The 26,971-nt window shown below is 48.6% G+C and overlaps 1 protein-coding gene across 1 annotated transcript in view; it reads left to right on the forward strand.

Annotated features, from left to right (window-relative positions):
- The first annotated feature begins 1,243 nt into the window (after nucleotides 1–1,243).
- Nucleotides 1,244–26,971, forward strand: part of LOC142761759 (tyrosine-protein phosphatase non-receptor type 4-like) — a 213,221-nt gene continuing 187,493 nt past the window's right edge. The window contains exon 1 of the mRNA XM_075885096.1: nucleotides 1,244–1,332. The gene's annotated coding sequence lies outside the window, so the exon portion shown is untranslated. The remainder of the gene's footprint in view (nucleotides 1,333–26,971) is intronic.

Below are 26,971 nucleotides of genomic sequence, written 5' to 3' on the forward strand. Positions count from 1 at the left end.
CAACGTCGCTGCAAACTTCATACCTTCAGCCTCTTTAAACAACAAAGGCCGTCGCTCAGTGCTTTTTTACCGCACCCCACCACCCGAGCTGAGCAAAGAACGAAACTGAAACCGTAAAAAAAAAAAAAAAAACATGTAGAGAGTTTGCCAGCTAACCCTATCCAACCCGAAGTCTGTACTTCCGATAATTCCCGTGGAGGTACACGATCGCAGCGCCAGATTCCTCTCTAGGTATTATTGTATGAAACTCGATGACTTGTTGTATGTGCTTGTCACTATTTTTTCAGTCCTAGTGTTCCGTGCGCCGTATTCAAGATGCCTGTAAGCTCCGCCACCGATAAAATTAGACCGAGTGGAGTTGCGCACCTAACATGCTTTCCAAGCTTGTATATTACCGACAAACCGTGTCGTCAGTCGATGAAGAATGGCATAGTGTAGTGGAGAATGGACGGCGACTAAATACAACAACGAGCAAGCAAGCGAACAAGCCTAAGTGTCAACAGTAGCAGAGGACACGAGCTCGCGCGTGCCGAGATTCAGGCTGCTTGCAATGACGCCCGCCTCTCTTCGACGCTCTTCTGTTAGCTACCTCTCTCGACCTTCGCTGATATCAACGCGTCGACATATTGCAACAATGACATTTTCATTACGATTAAAGCGTTATACGAGACCGCTAATAACTTCGTGAATGTGTCCCGCAGGTCGCGGGATCGAATCCCGGCTGCGGCGGCTGCACTTTCGATGGAGGCGAAAATGCGGTAGGCCCGTGTGCCTAGATTTGGTTGCACGTTAAAGAACGCCAGGTGGTCGAAATTTCTAGAGGCCTCCACTATATAGCGTTCCTCATAATCATATGGTGGTTTTGGGAAATTAAACCCGACATGCCAATCAATCAATCAATCAACTTCGTAAATGTAGCTTTGCTTACTGTCAGGCAAGATACTCTTAGCAAGAAAAGATACTATCAAGAATTACTGCCGGTCGGCGCTCGGTTAAGGGTATCTTGTGAATACCGGGCCCCTGCGATCTTCAAGCTTACTCGTTATGCGGTCACCAAGTACCCAGACTCCAGAGTCTGCTTTGGCGTTGGTGGGACCTGCAGGTCCTGCATGCGTTCCCCCGATCTAAAACCGCCTATTCGCTCTCGTTGTGCTCAGTATAGTACTCCGTGCAAGGCTGAATGAAGTCATTTGTTGCACCCCACGTTCGATCGTATACCTGACGTCTCTCGTTTCTTGCGCAGGCGCGGTGGTGAGCTGCGGCTGCTGCTCGCGGAACACGTGCCCACCTGCCCGTGGATGACTGCCCCAGCACGGCGCCCGCCTTCCTCGGGTGAGTCACAATGTACGCGTGTACTACATGTGTGAATGTTCACGACACAACCAAGCGAGGCCAACGTTCAATTGAACAAGGGAAAGCGGAGGGGGGGGGGGGGCAGTTGAGTTGAGTTGAATAAACTTTATTTGCCCAATGGTTGTTGCTGTGCCCGGGGCTAGGCTGGCAGGGACACATCGTTCATTATTGTTTTAATGATACTGTAGTAATTGTGGCATAGACTGGAATCAAATCTAGTGTACGTAAGAGTATCATTTCGAGTCGGTGGCATCCGAACCAATGCCTTCAGAATATGCGTCCGATGCTGTACGACAGGAGGCGCTGCTTCTTCCACGTTGGAACCAAGACATATCGGGTCATGACGATAGTTATAGCGCGAGAACAAAACGACGACACAGAGACAAGAAGGACTCGAAAGACACGACACGTTCCTTCTTGTCTCTGTGTCCTTCTTGCCTCTGTGTCGTCGTTTTGTTCTCGCGCTATAACTATCGTCATGCCATACCAACTAGCCCAAGCTGCCACACATATCGGGTCAAATACAAAGGTGTAGACACGGTATGCAGTGCGTGCGGAGAGGAAGAAGAAACTGCCGAACACTTGATAATGTTCTGTAAAGGGCTTCACCCTATAGTTCAGGATGATGGCGCAGAGTTTTTCAAAGCACTGGGGTTTAGGGACAGGGAGGGCAAAATAGACTTTAAGCGGGTAGAATGAACTAGAAGGAGGTTATCTGATTGGTGGCTAAAGTCAAGGCACGAGTGAAAATTAAACCCTTCACTGCAAAGTACGAATCCTCAACCTCACTATTTAAGGAAGAAAAAATAAATCCAGTTTTTGGTTCATTAAGTATTACGGCTTGGTGGCGCTAGCCACCGCCCCATCTAAAGGGTACAGCCATATCCATCCATCCATCCATGGTTGAGTATTTCTGTGCGCGTAATCTACGGGAGTAGTGTGCCTCGATGCGTGTGAGAACGAAAAAAAGCGTGCATCAAGCCACCCTGGTTGGGAGCGTTAGCCGGTGCTACTGGTATGGCCGAGGCGGTGAGGGCCGGCCAGAGTGGTGTGGCACGAGCCCTTTTCGCGAAGTGGCCCTCGGCACGAAACAACGTGTCTCTTGTGCGAGCGCGCATGCGCCATTTTTGGCACTTGACTCGAAGGGCTTTATCGCCCTCTTCGCCCGTCGTAAGCGCTCACAAATAAATGCGCAAGAAGGAGGAGTTTTAACCCTCTCTCTTCGCTGCCATACAGGGGTCCTCCTCTCATATACAGCGCCTGCCGGTGGGTCTTGTTCTGTTTTCGTGCTTCGCTCTTCTCTTCTTTCGTTTTGTTTGACGCGTGTTTATCGGCCGCCCCAAGTAGACTCTTGAGTAGGTGCGCACCGGCCCATCAGTTCCGAGAATGAAAGGAGGTGGGTTGTTTTTCTTCTATGGGAGCGCTGCTTGTCACGCCACTACTACAACCTTTGGAGAGAAACTGCTAAAAAGGTCACTGTGGCATTAGTGCAACGGCTCGCTAAGTCGAGGGAGGATGGAGGGGAAAAAAAAACATAGCGAAATTTCCTTACGCGCGCCCGCGTTGTTAGTGGCGGTTGGCGTGCTCGGACGCCGCTGTTCGTCGGTTTCTGTCCATCGCTGGAAGCGGAGGAAGCAGCAGCACAATGGCGGTCGGTGTTACTCTTGGCGGGTTTTCATTCGGTCTCGTACCGTTCGCGCTGCAGCCTCTCGCGTCTTCTTTTTTTCTTTTGACGTCTCTCTCTCTCTTGCCTGGCCTCTCGGTGTTCTGAGGCTAGAAAATGCGTCGCCCCGAATATACGTAAAATGCCTTCTTCGCATGTTACAAAGTCTTTGCCCCAACGCACGGCGAACGTTCGTAAAACGGCCGCTGATATAGATTACGTGCTCCCTCACATGTGGCCTGTGTTCAGTAATTATTTTTCTTTCTCAGTTTTCGTGATAAGCCTGATAAAGAGCGTATAATGTAAACGTGCTTGTCCAATTTATTTCTCGCATTAACCACATTATCCGTGTCTCTGTGGTGTCACGGCTGAGAAGAGTCGGCAATGGTATTGCCTTTTTTCTAAAATATTGCGCTTACTATTATTCATTTCTTGCCTTGTTCGCATTTCTTACTGTAATATTTAGATATTTCCATCTCAGGCAGATCAGTCAAAGTACAGTCGAACCCCTTTATAAGAGATACTGATGTATGAGACACCAGTGTGCCTACAGTGAAATACAGGTTGATAAGGTTTTCTCAGTATTTAAAAGCGGCGTCAGAACAGATGCTTCAAATTATCGCCGGGTATTTCTCATTCGTATCGCCTCCAAACTTCTCAAACAGATTGTCTACTCTTTTTATAATGTTGCCTCTCATCTTGAGGCTTCTTTTTTCTTTCGGTAAATAACATGGTTTCCGCCCAGGACGCTCATGTGCAACCGAACTATTCGAATTCACCACCGCCCTTCATTTAAACCTTGATTCTCCCCTCCAAACGGACGCCATTTACCTAGATTTTTCGAAAGCCTTCGAACGCGTACCTCATCTACGACTAATGGTCAAAGTAGACAGCTTATGCATCCATATAGTCACGTCACGGATCCGTTGTTTCCTAATTGGCAGATCGCAGTTTGCAGTGATCGGGCACCATCAATTTACAGTCACCGAAGTATCAGTACCGCAAGGTTCAGTCCTCGGACGTAGCCCCTTTGTTTTTAATTTCCATTAATAACCTGCCCACTGGCACTACATCATCCATCCAGCTTTTCGCCGATGATTGCGTCGTGCATCGCCGCGTAGCCTCACATAACGATGAGACGCTTTTACAACGTGACCTCACAACAATTGAAAAATGGTGCACTCGGTGGCTCATTCAACTAATGTTGAATTCCAATGACGGAGTCGGTGCAGCCGACCGACTTTGCGAGCGAGCACTCGTCTCTGGCGTCGAGCAAATCCTCCAAATCCGCCATCGGAACACACCCGCCCTGCTGCTGGAGCAAGGCGGAAGCTGCCGCGTTACCCAGGATACCTTGCGCGTGGTCTCTTTCGCTGTCTGTTTCCCACGTGGTTTACTAGCATCGCCGCATCGTTCGTGTGCTTGTTCAGCGCTATTCACCTGTGTGGAATGGATATCACGCCAAGCGTGCAACAGCTATTGTCCACGATGTCTGCTGTCGCTATCGAGTAGCAGAAGCATTGCCGCACGCTTTGCTGAGGTAGCCGAGCCGTCCATGCCGTCCGCCATTATCAACACAACTGGCGCCGCGCCAGCCGCGCCCCCAAGCAGGCAAACGTGTTAAAGGAAATGCGTCACGCTGAGTTCCGGTCCACTCCACCGATTTCGGCGGAGCAGTTTTTCCTGCTCCACGGAGGGACTCCCGCTCTGAATCCCCTCCGGCTCTCTCATTGGAACTTTTGACTCTCGATCTCACTCTGTCATTGGAACACACTTGCTCTGAAAGGAGCAGAAAAACTTGCTCCGACTCCGCCATTGGAATTCAACATAAATGTCAAAAAGATGTAAATCCGGGCACGCGTAGCGGAATCACTCTCTCATATCTTATTCCCACTCTTTGCATTCTCTTCCTATTGAGCTGGTTCAATCATAGCTTACATGGTCCGAACATATTCATAATCTAGTGACCGCCACTCACAAACACCTGGGACTCACTAGAATGTCACTATCATCATCAGCACCTGTAATCTGCAAATTAGCATACGATACGTTTATGCACACTAAACTGCATGGAATTCGCATCGGGAATGTGGCGTCCACATCAAGCGTACCTTGTTGACCTACTTGAAGCTGTTCGAAACCGCGGCAGCCCGGTTTATTACATCCCAGTACGACCGTCGGCTAAGTGTCATAAAATATCAAATAATCCTTGTGCATCAAATCATTAGCACCTCGCAGAAAAAATATCCAGCCTATGCCTCTTTCATAAGCTTTATTACAACTTTCCACACTTACGTGGCCTGTTTCTTTTCCCGCCAAACCGCACTTCACGCCGCCTGTCTAACTCCCTCACTGTTCAAAGAATTCATGGCTCCACCAATTCGTTCAACAACTTCTTCTTGTATGCCAGTAGCCATTGCGGAATGCAATAGTTTACCTGACCGTGATGTGATTAAACGTGCCCCCATCGAATTTCGAAATGCATTAATAAATTTATTGAGTGCTGATTCGTAATAGATTGAGATTTTTGTTTATTTGTGTTTTCTTCTTTTGAACGCATTATCCGTGTACTTTGACTGTTTGGAGTTTCACCTGTTTCTTTGTAAACTTTTTTTTTTTGCTTTAATAATGACTGTTGGAATGTTCCATTGCTCTTGTGTATGCTCCCCCCTTATGTAATGCCCCAACAGTGGCCTTTAAGGGCTAATAAATGATGATGACGATGAAGAAAAAAGTAACGAAATACTCGGTTTGTAAGAGACATCTCATATAAAATACAAGAATCGCTGCCCGGAGCATGCCTTTTATAAATGGGTTTAACTCTACTATATGCTTCCTGGGACCGCCCCGTTTTCTTTTTCGAAGTGTATTGTACTCATATTTGCCTCTTTTCTATCGTCGATCGCCGTTCTCCGTCTGTGAATAAGCGTTCAGGGCGGTGCCGCTAGGTGGTTGAACGGCAAACAGGGGTAGATGGGTGAAGGACTTAGAATCGAACACCTTTGTCCGAGACATGCACCGGAGAGCAATTCTAGTCTTTTATAGGAGGTGTGTCTTATAAGTAGGCCGCTATGTTTGCATTTCCTTATGAAGCCCTATTTCTGTGTAGACCCGCTGGTGTGTCTTATGCCCGTTCGTCTCTTTGACCTTCAGATCACCGTCTCTTATGAAAGGTTTCAACTTTATAGCTTTTGATCTCGAAGAAGATCCCGGCTGCGGCGGCTGCATTTTTGATGAAGGCGAAAATTCTGTAAGCCCGTGTGCTCAGATTAGCGCGCACGTTAAAGAACCCCAGGTGGTCGAAATTTCCGGAGCCCTCCACTACGGCGTCTCTCATAATCGTATGGTGATTTTGGGACGTTAAACCCCACATATCAATCAATCTCAAAGAAGGCGTTAACCAAGCAAACAAGGGACGTAGCTTATGATATATGGCGTGAGAGTGCATTGCGTCGTAGCCGGCTTTCGAGGAGGAAACATATCAAGATTATTCGGTCGTTATTGCAAACTAAATGAAGAGAGCACAAACAACGAGCACGTTGTTGCTGCGTCACCATACAATATTTGAGCCCCATCAATATGCTGCTTATGGGTGTTATATTCCAGGAGCTTTCTTGCTGCCGACAGTGTCTACGTATAACAGTGTCTATGTAAAGCACCCAGCTGTTCGGAACTGTCCGTACTAACGTGGCGACTCGCTGTGAAGCTGCGTGACATCTCAAACTCGATCGCTTCGTCATGGTGGAGGCGTAAGACACAAACAGTGCGGTGCTTTCAACAGTTGCGTCATATCAGTACCTTCACGAGTTCCTTGCATATAGACCTTTTCACAGCGGTGAAACGATGACGCCATGCTGGCCAATGTGCGGGCGTACAAAGCCGACGTCACAGCCTCGGCAGTGCATTTTTTGGAGGATCGCGCTTATTTAGCATATTTATTTAATACTGTACAAGTTGAGAGGCAGACGTGAAAGGGGCTCCATGCGCCTTAGACAAAGTATAGCCATTTTCTTGGTATCATATATCTGCCATCCGAGGAGGCGTACCTGGTTGCGGGCCAAGTGCTTACCCCCCCCCCCCCCCTTTTTTTTTGCGTGGTTGTGTTATCGCGCTGGAATAGGTGATACACTTCGCGCGGCATGTATCGTTTATACTGCAGCGTTATAATTATAGCGTTTAATGCTTAATCCCTTGTAATGCTCGATGATTTGTTAGTGGATGTTGTAGGGTGGTATGGCCTTCTAAGCAATGCGTACGTTTTGGTGACCTAGCATGGTGCGAAACGCTGTCGGGCGTAGGCCTGGCTCAGTTTGGACTTCGTCTTCGAATTCCACGTAAAGCAACTTCCTGTGCAACTGAATGCAGTTTCGTAAACGAAGGTGGTCGCGTGATTTGACACTGCAGCGAGAAAAGGGCCGCAGTAGTGTCTTGTGACGCGTGTAGGAGAGTGCCACATATGCCTTCACAAACGCAACTTCCATACCTGTTAGACTAACAATTGCATTGCAGCGCACAATAAGAAACGCTTCAAGCGACGCCCCAGTAAGGAGGCGTCCTCAAAGTGTGTATGCGTCACTGGCATCGCCGCAGTCTCCAACCACGGCTTCTTCGCAGGACAGCCTAATAAAGTATTTTCTAGTGCCTACAAGATTGAATTGTACGGCGCTGGTCAGACTTGTGGTTTCTCGTATTAGTAATGTCCTTTTTGTTTCCCTCTGTCTCTTTCCTACATCCAAGATCTTGCCTCGCATGCACGATTTAGACTTCAGTTAGGCTGCGACTCTTTTAACACCCTGCATTTGTAGATCCTTTGTCTAGTCATGTTTTCTGACTTGATATCACGAGTTTGCATGTCTCTTACTTTATTGTCACACTCTCGCGTTCTTTGTCTGTGGACGATGAATCAGTTTGAGAGACAGACCAAAGCGCTTTGCTCGAAGGAAAAGCCAAATAGCTAAATGGGTTTCGTGTGGCAGCGCGGAGGACGCCTTCTCGTGTTCCGACGGTGTCTTTCTTTTGCTGCTGCTGCTGCTGCTGCTGTTTTGCAGATCCGGTGCAGCGCGACGCGAATGTATACCTCGGCGAACAATGGGCAGCTCTTGTCTGCCTCCGCTTCGTCGTCCTTGATCGCGCAGACAGCGCGTCTCCCTTTCTCAGCATTCGCATGGCCTCCGCGGCTACAGGTCTTCCACGTGTGCTGCGAGGCGCGGCGTTGCGACACTCCTCATTGCATATGGAAGGCCTGTTCTGATACCGACTCCGGCTTATCCATCGCGCGCTGATACGAGATGACGACCTGCTGTCTGCTGCTACGTGGCGGTCGAGGTCTCAACTCGAGCATGCGTCGAAGCACGTTTCATAAGTTCGCTTCTCCCGCCCGTTTCTCCTCTGCGATTACCTTCTAGGGCGCTATCTACGGGATTATTCGCGCAACACCCCTTCATCCCTCTTTTTATTATTTCCTTATCTGATAGAAAGTGCGATATTATTTGCTTGCCACTCTTTATTTTTTTTTCTTCGCTCTCTCATTTCCTTTATACTGGCTATCGCGTCTCGGCTACTGCGGTGACATTGACGACGACGTGAAAGGTGTCACAATGAACCTGGTGCAGTTAGCAGCGGGGAATTCGCTCTCCCTGTGACCTTCCGAGATATGGCTGCGTGGAGGATCCCTGTTCCTTGCTTTCGCTTCCGCCACGGCGTGGTATAGGACCAGGTCGTTCCCCGCGAGGGATTTATATTCGATGTCGTCAGTCAGTTTTTGTTTTTTCAACGAGGTAGGAATCGTTTACTTGAGCCGTTTGCGAACCGCGTCATCTCGACGCGACCAGGCTCATCGAGCTCTACTGACATATATGAAACGAACTATTCTGGCCACGCGTTTATAAATTGTGTGTGTGTGTGTGTGTGTGTGTGTGTGTGTGTGTGTGTGTGTGTGTGTGTGTGTGTGTGTGTGTGTGTGTGTGTGTGTGTGTGTGTGTTTGTTTGTTTACTCATGCTTGTCTATGTCCTCGTATTTGCCCCGCCGCGGTGGTCTAGTGGCTAAGGTACTCGGCTGCTGACCCGCAGGGCGCGGGTTCGAATCCCGGCTGCGGCGGCTGCATTTCCGATGGAGGCGGAAATGTTGTAGGCCCGTGTGCTCAGATTTGGGTGCACGTTAAAGAACCCCAGGTGGTCTAAATTTCCGGAGCCCTCCACTACGGCGTCTCTCATAATCATATAGTGGTTTTGGGACGTTAAACCCCACATATCAATCAATCAATCCTCGTATTTTTTTTATTTTTACTTCCCTTTCTCTCATCCTATCTTCTTTCCCTCTTCCCTCCTGCCGAAATAGTGAGCAGGCGTTGTATCCCTCCAGGTGGCAATTGCCAGCTCGCTCTTTCTTTGTTCCGTGTCCTTGTACATCTGTTTATGGAAATGAAATAATAATGGGAAGTGTTGGACTATGGTGGGCGATCCGCATTGGAGGAGTCTGTTTGCTTTTGCCGCATTATGAAGCGGGCTAGTTGGTTGTACGTGGTCTTTGAGTGGAGCAGCGCTATATCGTGGCCGTAATAAACGTAAGCAAACAAACAAGCGTACCCACCACGCAGGTGCTGTGTTACATGTATACACCATGGTACGTATTTGTTCCCTAAAATTAGCACCGCGGCTCCCAAAGGGCCACAGTGTTGCTCGTAATGTATTCCGATCGGGTGATTGAGGAAAGGTGGTGAAGTAGTCGCCTCCGTCATTGGACACGCGAGATTACGCGTCACGAAAAGCGAGCGATTGTCTGACAATCTCTTCCGAGGTGGGGTGGCCACGCAGCGCCATCTGCAGCAGAGTATAGCCATTGTGTCTCAGTGCTCTTGGTTATCGCGCGCTTGATGTCACTGTTACGAATTCTGGTACCATTCCGGTACCAGCATACGGAAGCTTTTGCAGAGCCACATGGCGCCTGTTGTGAGGCGAGCGTGTCGTCTTCGGCACACAGCATTGTTTTTTTTTAGCCTAGTGAAATGCATTATCGTTTTAATGTTACCGAAAACTGCCCCGCCGCAGTGGTTTAGTGGCTAAGGTACTCGGCTGCTGAACCGCAGGTCGCGGGTTTGAATCCCGGCTGCGGCGGCTGCATTTCCGATGGAGGCGGAAACGTTGTAGGCCCGTGTGCTCAGATTTGGGTTCACGTTAAAGAACCCCAGGTGGTCGAAATTTCCGGAGCCCTCCACTACGGCGTTTCTCATAATCATATGGTGGTTTTGGGACGTTAAACCCCACATATCAATCAATGTTACCGAAAACCGGGGTCTGGTTTGAAGTAGAGCGTGTTCAGAGTGTCAGGATAACGGTAATTTTGTGCCATGTGGGAAATAATAAAGTTCACCTTTTGCACACCGATTTATTTCAGCTCCGCGTTCCCGCCACAGAAACAGAGAGAGAGAGCTGCTTGTTACTGCGGCCTGTCGTTGAGCGAGTTGGCACGTATGTCTTATCGCTGTTTAAGTATCACTAAAAGCTCGACCAGACCCAGTCACTTATGTTCGCTTGAAATATATTCAAAAAATACTCTTGATGTGCTCGCTGATTTTCATATTCATTTGCGTCATCTATAATGCCAAACCTTGCTGAGGTCCCCGAATCTCTTTTCTTTGTTCCGTGCTTTGTTTGAGGTGCTTTGTTGCGGGCGCACAATAGTACGTAGAATGTGTGCAATACAGCAGAAACGCTTTGGCCGTTTTAGGACTATGCGCACCCTTCGCCTTATCGCTTGCCCTAGCAGAGATTAGATTTTGTATTGCGATAGGTAAATAGATTGGAAACATTGTGTGCTTGTTCCCTTTTGCTCCCTTTTCCGCGTCGATGCAACGTATAATGTTATCGTTAAGTGCTCTAAGTGGCGATATCCTCGTTCTATGGGGTTGAGGGGGGGGGGGGGGTCGAAAGACAAGCTCGCATGACGCTGAGATTAACATTATCGGAGAGGATACTCTGTATCTACAAGATAGGCGGTGCTTGGTGGTTATGCTTTGTGGCTGATTCTTTATCGAATTATGTTTGACGGTGTCAGCAGCTCTCTCCGTAACAGCGATAAAGGTGGGCCTTTGTTTTTTTATGCACACAACGAGCTCGATGAAGCTCGTTGCGTGTACGTGGCTTCTGCGTGAAGTTCACGAGTCGCCTTCACTTGTTAAATGGCCGATGGTGAAAACGTTGCAAAGAGTGCCTTGCTTTGGCGTGCAGAAATTTAAGGGAACACGAGTACAAATGTTGTGTCACGTCTTACTTGCTTGGAAGGAGAACGCTAACACATGTTTCGGGAGCAGTATTCGGAGCACATGTTGGAAACATCATCAGCTTAAGAAAATAACAAGAGGCAAATGTTACGGCTTACTTTTTTTTTCGGTGTTTTGAGTTCGTCTCTGTGTGCAGCAAGGGACGCAGTAATACGTCGGCATTGGGATTATCAGCCAATACATGCTTCACGCCGATATGTCTTACGTGTACGTAAACACACGCGGACTGTGCGGACTGCGCCGCGATTAGTCTCTACCACGGCGGTATGCAAACGACGGCCAACAGATGGCAGCAATATTGCATAAGGTCCATAGACTATATTCTACGGGTGGGTTTCGGTGTGGCCATATTAGGCTGCAAACCCTTCCGTTTTCATGCTTAGCAACAAGACGAACATACTTGCTACAGAAGATGTGAACACATGAAAACGCTGTAGTTCGACCTTTCGGGACTTTATTAATTCACAATTTAAGGTGGCTACATTCCTGTGTCTTGAGTAATATCGTTCGTATGGCAGCTTGCATGTTTTCCAAAGATTTACCGTGGTAACCTGAGCGGCTTAAGGTATGGCGCTGCTGATATTTGAGAACGTGGTATCGACTGTCGGCTACAGCGGCCGCATTCAAATGGAGGCGGAATGTTGACACCTGCGCACTAGATAATCATCATCAGCCTGAATACGCCCCGCTGAAGGGCATAGGCTTATCCCATGTTCCGCCATTCAACCCTGTCCTGTGCTTTTTGTTGCCATGTTATACCTGCAAACGTTTTAATCTAATCTGCCCGTCTAACTTTCCGCCTTTTCTTCGCGCGTTCTGGGAATCCACTCAGTTACCTTTAATGTCAAGTGGTTATCCTGCCTACTCCCTATGTGCCCGGCCCATGTCCATGTGTTCTTCTTCTCCATATCAACCATGGTATCTTAACTCCCGTTTGTTACCTCGCCCACTATGCTGTCTTCCTGTCTTCTAAGGTCACACCTATCATTTTCCTTTCCATCGCTCGCTGCGTCTTAGGTTGGCGCGTACATGTAGAAACTCGGGCGATCCAATATAATCCGCCTCAGGCGTCCTTTCACTCGAGGATTTTTTCCATAAAAACTTAATACCTCCTTTTCTCCTTCAGAACTGAAAAGCGATTCGTAAATGGAAGTAATTTGCTCTCGTTTCTCGAATACTTATTACTGCAGATTAATATATAACAAGGGCGCGATTGAGTGAAGTTGCCAGTGCCCGGCATGAATAATCGTTACGGAGAGAGTGGGTCGCTGCGCCTAAGCTCTGGTAGCCGATGGGTGAAAAAGGGGGCGTGTTGTCTTTGTTATGCGCTCGAACGACGCTCGCGGCTTCGTATTAGCGCTGGTTTTGTCGCAGTACTAGGTTGCTAGGCGGGGAAGTGTGCTTGCCGGTGAAGAAGGAGGTTGCGAAACCCGCTTGGTAATTACTCTTTTCCTTTTCTTAATCGGTTACTCGTTACCGTAGCATTTCGTATCACAAAGCCGGGTAACAGGATTACAACTCACCCCGTGTTAGGGTTAGGTTATTCGTGTTAGTTATGTAAGATGGTAAGCGCGTTCAGCTTTAGCGATGTTGAAATGTGTACGACGTAAACGTTCGTTCGAGAAACGTGCTTTTAAAACGAGACTGAAAGTTCTCATTATGCTAAAGGCTGATGATTTTAGAAAAAGAAGAAAAAATGCAACGGGGGGCAATTTCCAAGTCATGCTTGGTGTTTGCGACACTCGCCAGATCGCCGGACAAGTACCGATCAGCTTTGCTTTCTCTGGGGGAGAATGGCGCATGTATTCATGTGACGCCCCTGGGGCATGCAGCATGAAATATGAGAGTTTCCTATTTTAGTTTTTTTTTCTTTTTGAGGATCACCTAGCTGCCGTACACGTCTGTTTCAGTGCGTATTACTCACATAACTTGATCGTTTTCAAACCTTGCTTGAGAGTTGATACAAACTTCGCAAGCATAGTTCAAAGAGGTGAAAAAAGAAAAGAAACCCACAGTGCCTCGCTATTGGGCATGTCTTATGTTTTTGTGTATTTATTTTAGCGCTTCACTAGTCCCTTTTATCGCTACCAAACAGCATAAACACTATCTTCTAGGGTACAGTACAGATTATGTTGAATTCTAACGGCTGAGTTGCATTCTAACGGCCGAGTGGAATTCTAGCGGCCGAGTGGCAAAGGTTTCAAGCTCGTCTCCTCGCATCATGCTTTCGCGGCTTCTGATAAAGACCAATAAAAAGAAAGAAAACGTTGATATCTTTTTTTTTTCCTAAACTTTACTTTCCCCTGAAGACACTCCACGGTTCCCCATTCATTCTCCATCGTCCCGCAGCTGCACAGAAGCCCCTCTTGTTCCCCACGCATGCGAGCAGACGCCGGGGAGAGGCCGAACTGATGACGCGACGCGGATAAATACATGTATAGAGGCTAAGAGGCCTTTTGGCCTTGATAGTGCTGCGAGGAACCTATGGGTTGGAGTATAGGCCAACGCAAAGTTTAAGGTTAAATAGCGTTCATGTTGGCATCGATTTTGAGAATGAGCATTTACAGGCACTCACAAGAATTTAGATACAAGTGAAATAAATACGCAATATATAAGCACTATATAATCAGTATAAAAGCCCTTCTTAACCTCTAACCGATGCTCATATATCAAAGTGGCACGATTAGAAAACAAGAAACGAAATGGTCGTTTGCCTGTAATCCGATCTATAATAATAATAATAATAATAATAATAATAATAATAATAATAACGCTGTACAGTGAAAGGCTCTGGTATTTAATATACTGTTCGTTAACGTGCACTGACGTTGCTCGGTATACATGGTCCTCTACAATTTGGCCTCTATCCAAATGCGACCTCTACAGCCGAAATCGAACCCGCGACCTTTGCTTCAGTTCGCGGGTTTAGGTCGCGGGTTTCCACTGAGAGGAAGTCAGGAAGAAGTATGGCGCAGCTATAGATACATGGCTGGTATGTTGTGTACCATAGCAATCAACGTATTCTTGTTTTACAACATAAATAAGAAGGCGCTGATGATTATGTCGATGACGACGACAAAGAAACATTTAGTTTACGTTATTTTTTCCGAAGTGTTTGTCGTTCTATTTTTTTTCTGAACTGGTTGTAGGGAGTGCCGTGATGGTTAACTGCCGCTCCTCCTGCAAGGTTAGTATAGTTTTGAAAGCATAGCTCCCGAATGGTAGCACATATCTGCAGTCATTAACATCATTATATCAGATACGGTGACTGCTTTACTCTGTGAAACGCAGAATGTATTTATTCGTCGGCGTATGGTGGTGTAATGCCGAAACGGTCGTTCGGGTGGTGGCCCGGGTGTGTGGAGCGCGCTATATAGAAATTGCGTTGTATCTAATTCATGCGCGGGAGTCTCATCAAAGAGTCGTTTGCGGCTTTCGCGGTGATAGTGTGGTCTGGCGCCGCAGGTCGATGTTGAACGATCTTCACGCGGTGTGTTGCTGGCGCTGGACCCGAGGCCGCCTGCATAGCTACACCGCGGTCGTTAGCTCTTTCTATGGACCGTGGTGACGTCGACCCCGCAGAATCGAAGGCGCGAGTTCACGCACCCTGCACTTACGCCCCACCTGCATCCCTACAGGTTGGATTCACGTGAAGTGCACTTTTCGCGTATTTTTGGCTTCATTACTGGACTGCTGCGTAATCAGCGGCGACGACCCAGATTTTATTCCGCAAGCGGCAAACGAGTTTTATAGCGTGGCCTCTGCGATTAGTTCTGGGGACGCGGTGTTGAGTTGTCGGATACAATCGCGCAGGTCACGGTGCAATATATTCTTGTGTGCTTGCAGAGGGTTGAAAGAGAGAGAGAGAGACATACGTTACATATGTGTAAAACTTTCTACACTTTAGGATTGAAAGCAGTCCTTTTCTTTCATTCTTTTCGTTCAATCCTGACATCCCACGTATATAACTCTCTTTAAATAGACACCTTAACAACCCTTTCAGGTTTCACAACTCTACAAAGAAAGTACCCTTTCAGGTTTCACAACTCTACAAAGAAAGTAAAATGCCTTTCAAATGGAGTTGACGTGTCTCCCTAAAGTGGGTATAATAAAGAAGAGTCAAATGATTTCTTTTAGTTTTTTTTAGAATGCGCGGAAGTATTATGTTGTTGTTAGGTATAATTGTATCAGCGGGGTGACTAATTCGCGCCATAAACTTGGCTGTTGCGGTAGCATCATCGAAGAGCACTGTTTAGAACGTTGATCAACTTCAGTGCCGTAAAGTCAAGCTTGCATTAGTGATATACTCGTAGAAAAAATTGAGGCGGTAATCTTGTTTAATAAAAGGACATTTTCGCCGCACACGTGGCTATGTCGAGCATTAGAAAAAAACTATTCGTTTACTGATTTTGCGTACTAGTCAATGACGCAATAGAATTGGGCCCATGTATGTAGATCGCATTTGTTCTTACGGACGTGACGTCCCTGTCTCGGCGTTGATGAGTTTTTTTTTTAAATCTTTTTGGTCGTTTCATTTGTTCAGGTGCTCTTATACATGTCTTGTCGCGTTGTCGTGAAAAAAAGTATAAGATTTATTAGTGACACGTTCTTCTTTTTTAACCCGTCGATTGTCTTATTGATGACGACGCATCTTTGACGAGCACACGTTATATGGTACGTGCGCTGGTCATCAGCGGTAACAACCTATCACCCGATGATGATGGTTGCTGCACCGCGCTGTAACGTTACGACTCGTACACGTACTCTGCTCTCCTTTCCGTTCTTCTTCTTTTCGCGGCGGCGGCCGGCGCCTTTTGCGCAATAATGAGCGGCATTGTCCTCGTCTCGTTCATGAGGCTATGTCGTGTCGCGTTTGCTTTCGTGGATAGCTTTTGCGGTGCCTCGTTGATCGCGTGCCGCATCATCGTCCGTCGTGCGGGCCGTTAGCCGCCTGTCGAGCTCGTTCGACGTCTGGGACGATGCCCCTGTACGTCGCCTCCCATTTGTGAGTTCTTTCATCTGCGTATACCCTTTCTTTGTTCCACTTCTACGGTCAGACTATAAGCATGCGTATTGCGTGTCACGTTGCGCTTCTTTCGAGACCCTATAAACCTATATACATGTTGGCATACGTCGGTAGGCGGCGTCGACACACTGAGGCGCTTGTAATGACGTAGCGGCGCGCAGGCTCCGCCCAGCCTAAAGCTCGCCACCGCCCTCTGTGATCACGTGACAACTGGCACAGCAGCTGCAAAACTGACTGCGAGACCAGCGCGTTTCCGAGAACCTGTTGTCACGCGTGGTGGCGAGCTTTGGGCTGGGCGGAGCTGGAGTTCCTGTATATGCTACGTTTAGGTAGCATGCATATACAGGTAGCATATACAGTAACTCTAGGTGGAACCTACGCGCCTCGATGTCGCTACAAGCGCCTACGTATGTCGGCGGCGCCTACGGCTGTTAAATTTACCAACGTGGATTAGGTCTAGAGAATTTATTCAGGCGAGAAAGCCTTCCGTATCTCATCAGACTAGTAGGCTGCTTCTACATGAGCGACGCAAAAATAAAAATAAAAAGTTATATTATTCGCGGTGATGTCATCTTAAGACGAGTCATCACCACTCTACAAGTTGCCAGAGTGTGTGACGTCGTCATGACTTCGCCTTGACGTCTGGGCATAACGTGACGTCACATGGCACTTTTTCAATGATGGTCCGATCCCGGAGGCACTGTAGTGCATACGAGGTGCAGAAGGCTTTCAGTGCTTCCCGTCACAGAGGCACCTTGAGTGCGAAAGCTTTCGTTGGAGGGGCGGTCAGTGCAGTGCACTCAAAAGACGACGACAGTAACCTTCGTTTTTTAGTCATTTTACGTGACAGCATGTGAGATAGCGTGACTTTCCTTTGTGTGTGTGTGCGCGTGTGTTTGTGTGTGATCCGTCGCGAACAGCGTTTTACAGCACTGTTGGCCTCGATTGCGGGTTTCGTTGTTTTCTAGGAGATTAACGCGTGCGCGAATTCGCGTGCTTAATGAGCCGCTCACACCCGCATCTCTCGCTCTGTTCCCGAGCAATGCATCGCCTTTCGTCAATGTCCGCGGGGAGCATTTCGAAAGACGCGAAATGGTTGAGACTCGTACACTGCTGCGCTGTCAGTGCACGTTAAAGAAATTTCCAGAGTCTTCTAATATACTGCGTGCCTTGTAATCGTCGTTCATATCGTGGTTCCCGCCTGTAAAATCCCAGATACTATACTTTTTACGCCACCTTTTAAAATTCGTAAACGTTTCTAAAGCACGACAAAATTTCGCTGCGCTCTAGTAAAAAAGCGTACCCTTCATGTTTTATGAACAGTCATGAACATTACTTTCCAGCACCATGTGTTTTACATCCGAAAACCTACCAGAAGCGTTCTAGAAGTTCAAATAAGGTGTGTCTTTTATAGCTATTGTGTTCCAAGTTCTTTGCCTGGTTTGTCAACAAGCCACGCACAGCGCAAGGAAATTATATGGACGTCATTGTATAGTGTTAGTATGTACTTCGTATAATATAATCGTTTTACCAGCGCATTTTTTTTCTTGTCTTTTCTCTCTCCAATTTTTCAATCCACGCTTAACGGTGGCTGTTTTATAGATTGTTGAACCCCGTTACTCTTTTGCATATCATATAGCATTGAACTGCCAATAATCTATTTCCAAAGTGCGTATATACTATCAGTAAGCAGCAGATGCCTGCCAAAAAAAAAAGAAAAAAAAAACCTTTGTTTAGGCTAGCCTTTAGGACAGCATGAAATAACGTGGCAGTGATACTGATGGTTCACTTTACACTCAAATTTAAACGGTGGTTACGTTTTTTATATGTGTTTTGGGTCGCGACAGTGTTTTGTATTGCTATTTCAGTTAATTAATAAATAATTCATTAACTCAATACAGTTTAAATATAACCGTACTACCGTAAGCACTGACAAGGCAAATGCGTGATATTCGGTAAATAATATGGAAACTACAAGTGGTTAAAGTATACCTATATACACCAGAGAAAATGTATACCTCAACACACACGCACACGCACACACACACACACACAACACACACACACACACACACACACACACACACACACACACACACACACACACACACACACACACACACACACACACACACACACACACTGTTTGTCCGAGACCTCCTGTCGCCTTCGGCTGTTTTTTCGGGCAAAAGAGGCGTGAGTGGCGTGCCGTAGGCCGCTGACAGCACTCGAGCGGTGGCCAGCCAACTTATTTAGTCTGCTGCCACAGCCCGTCCACACCCTTGAGTTGACGACCACGTGTATCGATCGGCAGCGCGCTCGAGTGCCGCAGGGTATAGTACTGCACGCAGCACGGCGCGTGTTCCAGCAGTTATGGGGAGGGGTGGGGGAGAGGGGTAATTGAGCAGTTCTGTATGCCAGAAGAGGGCTCTTGCGCACGGTCCCCCTTTTGTTGCCCCTTGGCGCTGGAAGCCCGCGAGGTGTCTGATAACTGATTGTATTTGGAGTTTTACGTGCTAAAACGACAGTATGGTTATGAGGCACGCACAGTGACTCTTCTTTTATACATGTGGAATTCGCGTGCGTAGAACTAGTAGTCATGTGGCTGTCTCATAGCATTCTCTTTAGAGATGCAAGTTGTCTTCCTTTAGAGAGTTATATAGACTCTCCGCAAGAGAGTTAAATGGGTGCGTGAAGTTAAGGAGCTCCAGCACGCTCCAGCCGGTGGAGTGCGCCCTTGTATACTCAACGGTAAAAAAAAAAAAGAGACTTCTGATGCGTGATTATGGAGTGCGCTCAATTATACGCCCTCAAACTCTGAGACGGTGCACGAGAGCTCGCCCCCCCTGCTAAGGCTTTCGAAAGAATGGTGCGTTTCCGTCTCTCTCTCCTCCGATGAAGTGCGTTCTCCTTCCCTACTGGTTCCTACCCTGGAAGCAACGTAACACTCGCCATGTAACGCTTTCGCGCGTCCAAAAGCAGTCGGCGGAAATCAAGCTAAGCTCCGAAGCCGTCTAACTCGGGTGCACTCGAGCGTGTTCCTTTTGTAGTTCGGAGCGCACTTACATAGCGCGCCCAATGTTACGAAAAGAGAAGGGGTGACTCTCTAAAAAAGTGTGCTACACATGACTCTCAATTTTGTATAAGAAAAAAGATTAAAAGGGCACCTTTTTTTTATACTTAGAGTGCACAATGTAGTGGATAGCGCCGGGAATTTTCGTACATGGCAGAGAGGTCGACTCATGTACAGTTTTACAGGTGTCTTAAGGGATCGCACATGGTAATATCGGACAGCGTGCTCATCAAAGAGCCTCACATGCAAACACCAGGTAATCAATAATGCGTCAGGAAAGATACATGTGGCGTTATGGCTATGTGGCATAATGCTTTCATGATGCCTACATATGTGTATAGTCTCTCCCTGGTTTTCATTTCTCCTTGAGGGATAGTAATGTTCATGATGATGAGGATAGTCATAATCATTATTATGATCACCATCTTAGTCTGCGAATTGTAGTGTTGCTCCTCGAAAGCCGTATACAATTTCACACACACACACACACACACACACACACACACACACACACACACACACACACACACACACACACACACGCACACACACACACACACACACACACACACACACACACACACACACACACTATCCATGTGACGTCGCAGTGAAGAACCCAGATTAATTTCATGATTCCAGCTCCGTGTTCATGAATTCCTGTCAAATTGAGTTCGCTCGCTTGCGTCTATAGTGTTCTTTGTTGCGACGACGGCCTCCGAAATCCTACCGCTGACCTCCACTGTTGCGAACGCTGCCACCACTGTTGCGAAAGACGGCGACGCCAACACGGTCCCGAAGGCGCCACTGCTTCCAACTCCGCCGGGAAGGTCACCAGCCGTTTGGTAGCGTATGTTTATCAGCTCGCGACTGCTTCTGCGCACAGCTGATAAGACGAGCGGACGAGACGACGGTGAGTTAAACAAGGTTTATGTACAGCATATATACAGAGGCGTTACAAATTCGGCACTGGGGCCGACAGAGACTCGAAGAGCCGAGCTCTCCTCTCTAACACATAGGTCTGCTCTCAAACGGGTTCACTCTGACACACATGTCAGCTTTCCTCTAGGACCGCCGATCGCGACGCGCCGCAGGGCTTCTTTTATTTGCACCGGGTCCAACCAAAATGTCCAATCAGAAGCGCCGCTGGTCGTCAGGGCAGACTCCTCCAATGGGGTCGCCGCGCAATGCGTCAGACCCCCAGACATGAAGACGCCAGTTGTTTACTCGACGGGTCGCTTGCCGAGGCTGACTCACTGCACGTGCACGCCAGAGAGGCGCCGTTGAGTTGTTGATCGCGTCAGGCGGACTGGCCTTGACACAGATTGCCTTTTTCAGAGGCACGGCCGTTCGCTGTGGACTCGCAGGCATAACACCACCCCCGCCGCCAGACAATGCGCCGAAAAGACGAGCTGCTTCCACGGGGCTCGGATGACAGGCGCGCTCGTTCGCCAGGTCCCTCCAGGTTCGCCTCCAGGGCCATGGGGAGAATGCAGCTCCAGACTCTATTCAGGGAACACATCCCATTCTTGACGACAGATCCCAGCTCCACTGGCTTGTCGCCACAACTTGCTGGCCAACTTCGCTCGTCTCTTCTGACCATCTTCGGTTTCAGCACTTGTCGATGGTTCTGCAACTTGCTAAGAACGGTTCGACAACAGACAACACACGACACAAGCAAGTGCCCTCGGTCACCCAACAGAACACCAGACAAAGTATAGTACAACATATACCTATCTACGTGTCTATCGGAATTTTGTCCCCTCTACATCAAGAGGCACATGTGGTACACAAGACTCTTAAACTGAGAGCTCAATTTTTTTTACACGTACAACAACGCAACGAATTAGAATACCACATAAAGTTGGCCCCTTGAGATCACTCTGAACGAGAGCGCTCAGCCCAGGTCGTGATGAGGTCAAAATTTTGCCCCGAATCGCCAGCGAGAAACCGAGAGGTTGAGAAGGTACTAGCTAGAACGCATTGCTCAATGCACCTGCATTAGCGTATAGCTTTCTCTCTTTTTTTTTTTGTAGCGAACGTCAAAGTTGCGCTGTCGGAGTATCACGCTCCATCTCAGTAACCGGCCACTTTTAGGCGACGATACCTATGCGGTACCAAGAGCGGCTCACACTTGCGACGTTGCAGAGGGGAACAACGATACGGCTTGCTACGGATTGACTCCTCACCGCTTAGCTCGATATCGTGTTCGATCACCCTCGTGTTTCCGTGACAGTCCGAAAACACGTCTTCAAACACCAAAACAATCTTTCTTGGGTCCTCCTTTTGGACTTCAGTTAACCTAGGCTCTAGGTTTATCTGCTCCCAGGTTACTTTCGATCCCCCTTCGATTACCTCACTAGTACTCAAAACTTCCGCTCCCTCTTCCTCTGAAGCACCTAAAAAGTAAATTTACGACTGCTTTCAACTTACTGTGATAAATTTTGTTCGGCCGCCTTCTTAATTTCACTTCATAATTCGTATCGGGAAGCTTCGATATCACTTTGGCGGGCCCTTCCCAATGAATCTCAAGCTTGTTCCTTTTGGACGGCTGCAGCAGCATTACCTGACTTCCTACTTCAAAAGCACGCTTCTTCACCGATTTCTCGTAGTGCTCCTTCGACAGCACTTGTGAAGCTTTCATGTGGCTTTCCACTGGCGCTTTAATCGAGAGTTCCTCGCGCTGCTCTTGAATGGGCGTCTCTCGATCATCTCTCGGCAGCTCGCTCCAACTTTCCGCTACAGGCGAGAGCGTTGCAACCCTCTCGGTCTGACTCAATGGCGCCATGTCGTCTCCCCCTACGCATACCTCGCCGGCCGCTTCCGCGACGGGCCGCTCGCGTGACCGCTCACATGACTCATGCGGAAAATTTCCTTTCTGGGGTTCCGTCGACCCGCCGACAAGGTCACTTGAGAGTTCACTGCATTGAACCAGATCACGCTGCCGCGATAGCTTCCGCGCTTGCGATCGCGTGAGGGCCATGCACGCTAAGTTGGGGAAGAACGATTTGCCCTGCTCTTTGAGAAGCTGCTCTGAGTTGTTGGAGAAAAGATAAGGAAAACGATCATTTAGCGCGGCAGACACAGCCGCTTCGGTGCGAAGCTTACCGAACGGGCCTTCAATGACAACCGTGGTGATTGGTAAGCGAACACTCTGCTCCTCGGCGACTTGCCTGATCCAGGCGCATTCTCCTGTAAAGTCATCCGGAGACACCAATGAAGGATGGACAACGTCCATGGTTGCCGCTGAGTCTCTAAGTGCTCGGCACGTTTTCTCATTCACCCTAGTTTCTTGGAGATACGGCTCCAACAACCGCATGTTTTTTTCTGATTCTCGGATTGTTGCGAAGGCAAACTTTTCCTGACAGTTTCTCGCGATGTGTTCTTCCTTTTTGCAGTTGTAGCAGATTAGTGGCTTCCGTGATTCAAACGCCCGTGTGGTATCAGTGCGTTGTTTAGAAACCTCACTCGATTTTTCCGCTTCTGTTTGCCCTTCCCCTACAGTGTCCTTCGTAAGAGACGGGTCCTTTTTGAAATTACGGTGCGGAGCGGGTTTTCGTTGATCAGGTTTCTTTGAAAAGCCCTCTTTTCTTTCATCCTTTTCAACGCGCACTGCCCTGCTATGCAACTTTCGGCGAGTATAATACTCCTCAGCTAACTCTGCTGCCTTGTTTAGCTGTACTTCACCAATTTTGTCCTGCAGCCAAAGTTTGACATCCTCCTCGATGCAGCGGTAGAATTGCTCCAATGCAACGCATTCCACCACTTTATCGCGGTCGTCATAAACACCTTCGCCCTTGAGCCATTCAATTAAATCAGCTTTAAGACGAAACGCGAAGTCAACGTGCGACTCATTCCCCTTTTTAGCATACCGGAACCTTTGCCTTAAAGCCTCGGGTGACAACTTATAACGTCTCAAGAGCACTTCTTTAACCTCGTCATAGCTCTCAAACGCTTCCCTCGACAAGCAAGTTATCGCGTCGGACACTTCGCCGGGAAGAAGAGCTAACAGGTTCTGCGCCCAAAGAGACCTCTCCAAAGCATTTCGCTCACAGACGTGTTCAAACTTGACGAGATACTTCGCCATGTCCTCACCTACTACGAACGGTGGCAGTTGGTCCCGAATTCTAAAACCGCTGACCTGAATCGTCGAAGCTACGCTAGGCGCCTGCGAACACTGTAGAATTGCCAGTTCTATTCGTTTCAACTCGAGGCGCTCCTGTCTCTCGGCTACCTCACGTTCACGAACTTCTCGCATTTCGGCCTCCTCGCGCGTGCTTTGATATCCGCCCAGGCCTCATCGACTTCCTCAGCCGACACTCCCTCATCCTTCATGATCTCAAGGATCGCTTGCTTTCGTTTCGCACGGCCCAAAGTAATGCTGAGTTCCTCACAAATTTCGTTGAGTTCCTTCACTTTAAGGTTCTCCATCGTTCACACTAGCCTCTTGCTGTTTGCCCCTGTTAAGAATCTACTTGCCGTACCCACTATAAGCCTACTAGCAAGACGCGCAAGCAATTTTTTCACACTCCCGTGTTTACCCCCTCTGCATTAACTTTGGTTTCAAAGCGCTTCGACTTGGCTTGAAACGATCAAAGCTCCCTTCAATGCTTCACACAGCGTTTCTCTAAACTACTACAACCTGAGCTAGAGTAGTCTGGTGAACTGAGGGGAAAACATCAGGCACTCACCGCATCGATGTCGCTGACGCCGGCCGATCCCGCAGCTGCCAACCACTGTTGTGAAGCGGGCCGATCCCGCCGAAGCCACCACTGTTGCGAAGCGCACCTCCGACGACGTTACGAAGGGCGCCTCGAAATCCCGCCGCTGCCACCACTGTTGCGACGACGGCCTCCGAAATCCTACCGCTGACCTCCACTGTTGCGAACGCTGCCACCACTGTTGCGAAAGACGGCGACGCCAACACGGTCCCGAAGGCGCCACTGCTTCCAACTCCGCCGGGAAGGTCACCAGCCGCACGGCCGCTGGATCAAAGCGCACTGATCCAGCGGCCGTGCCAGCCGTTTGGTAGCGTATGTTTATCAGCTCGCGACTGCTTCTGCGCACAGCTGATAAGACGAGCGGACGAGACGACGGTGAGTTAAACAAGGTTTATGTACAGCATATATACAGAGGCGTTACAAATTCGGCACTGGGGCCGACAGAGACTCGAAGAGCCGAGCTCTCCTCTCTAACACATAGGTCTGCTCTCAAACGGGTTCACTCTGACACACATGTCAGCTTTCCTCTAGGACCGCCGATCGCGACGCGCCGCAGGGCTTCTTTTATTTGCACCGGGTCCAACCAAAATGTCCAATCAGAAGCGCCGCTGGTCGTCAGGGCAGACTCCTCCAATGGGGTCGCCGCGCAATGCGTCAGACCCCCAGACATGAAGACGCCAGTTGTTTACTCGACGGGTCGCTTGCCGAGGCTGACTCACTGCACGTGCACGCCAGAGAGGCGCCGTTGAGTTGTTGATCGCGTCAGGCGGACTGGCCTTGACACAGATTGCCTTTTTCAGAGGCACGGCCGTTCGCTGTGGACTCGCAGGCATAACACCACCCCCGCCGCCAGACAATGCGCCGAAAAGACGAGCTGCTTCCACGGGGCTCGGATGACAGGCGCGCTCGTTCGCCAGGTCCCTCCAGGTTCGCCTCCAGGGCCATGGGGAGAATGCAGCTCCAGACTCTATTCAGGGAACACATCCCATTCTTGACGACAGATCCCAGCTCCACTGGCTTGTCGCCACAACTTGCTGGCCAACTTCGCTCGTCTCTTCTGACCATCTTCGGTTTCAGCACTTGTCGATGGTTCTGCAACTTGCTAAGAACGGTTCGACAACAGACAACACACGACACAAGCAAGTGCCCTCGGTCACCCAACAGAACACCAGACAAAGTATAGTACAACATATACCTATCTACGTGTCTATCGGAATTTTGTCCCCTCTACATCAAGAGGCACATGTGGTACACAAGACTCTTAAACTGAGAGCTCAATTTTTTTTACACGTACAACAACGCAACGAATTAGAATACCACATAAAGTTGGCCCCTTGAGATCACTCTGAACGAGAGCGCTCAGCCCAGGTCGTGATGAGGTCAAAATTTTGCCCCGAATCGCCAGCGAGAAACCGAAAGGTTGAGAAGGTACTAGCTAGAACGCGCACACTCGGGGGAGCATACACAGTCTACAGGCGGTCGCTCAGGTTTGTAGACTTTAAGTAAAGTAGGAGTGCTTTAGTCGCTTTCTGCGCAACTGAGGCAGATGCCCAAGGTCCTAGAATCATCTGCACACAAAATGGTCTGGAGTCAAGTTGATTCAAAACCATCCGGAGCAGGCATCGCTGTGTGTCGTAGCAAGCGCAGCTACACAGGACGTGTTCAATAGTCTCTTCAGCTCCGCAGTAGTCGCATGTAGAAGTGTTTGCCATACCAATGCGAAAGGAGTACACCTTTGTGAATGCAACACCCAACCAAAGGCGGCATAACAGTGTCGGCTTTCTGTTGTGGCAAGCAGGTGCTCTGCAATAGAGCAACGCCGATGCTTGAGGCTGTGTCTGAAGAAGAAAAAAATAAAATAAAAACATGTTATTTACAAATGTGATCAAGTGCGTGGAGTCTCTCGGCACAAGCGTATAATCGCACCAGGCGTCAGAACATGCGGATTTCGCCTCGAGTGAGTGATTCGAAGGCCCACCCGCTGCAAAGCGCTCAAACATACGCAATCGTCACTAGCAACAGCGTCAACAAAGATTTCATCTGCGCAGGTGTGCGCGTGCTCCCTTGCTGATGTCTAGCGGATACACTCCGCAAAATGACTAACTATATGTTAGGGGCCCATAGCACGTACTTTCAACTGTGCTTTCTTGTAGGCATTCTAGGATATAGCTTTAAATGGGCAATGCTACGCGCACAGACTGCACAGATTATGGATGTTTGGCCTAACACACAGGCACGCACGCATAGAGGGAGAGATTGACTGAAACAGATAGATATATACATATATATGTATATACACAAATTGCGTGTCGTGAGATGCATGTGTTCTGCTTTAAAACTGATCGTGCGTGTTGTTACGTATCAACAGTCGCGCGTTTGCAATGCGTGCCTGCGGTGTGTCAGTTGACATAACGGAAGAAAATAAAACACGGGAAGCTGTTGCGTGCGCGCACTTATACTTTGACCCGCACAGCAGGTGCGGTGGTTCGGTGAGCGATCGATACCCCTATCGGCTTAGTGCGATAAACCCCGTCGGGAGAGGCACGCGAGCGCGCGTGCTTGGCACACAAGTGCACTTTGACTCCTCGTTGTTGTAGCGCAACGTTCGCTGACCGCACTGCTTCCTTTGCCGTTGCACTCCAACTTCTGCGAGTCTCCTCTACAGAGTTTCCGGACACTTTTGTCTCTCTCTCTCTCACTGTCTGTGTGTGTGTTTAGCAGTCAAGCTTTGACTTCTTTGTGCTTCTTTTTTTGTTTATATTGAAACAGTGAAGGAGAGCGCGTCCACAGTTTGCCATACCGAGCTACTGACTTCTGAAGTATGTGTGTAGTATAGCTTCAACGCCGGGCCTCAGC

This window comes from Rhipicephalus microplus, unplaced genomic scaffold, assembly GCF_043290135.1.
Source record: "Rhipicephalus microplus isolate Deutch F79 unplaced genomic scaffold, USDA_Rmic scaffold_67, whole genome shotgun sequence".
NCBI lineage: Eukaryota > Metazoa > Arthropoda > Arachnida > Ixodida > Ixodidae > Rhipicephalus > Rhipicephalus microplus.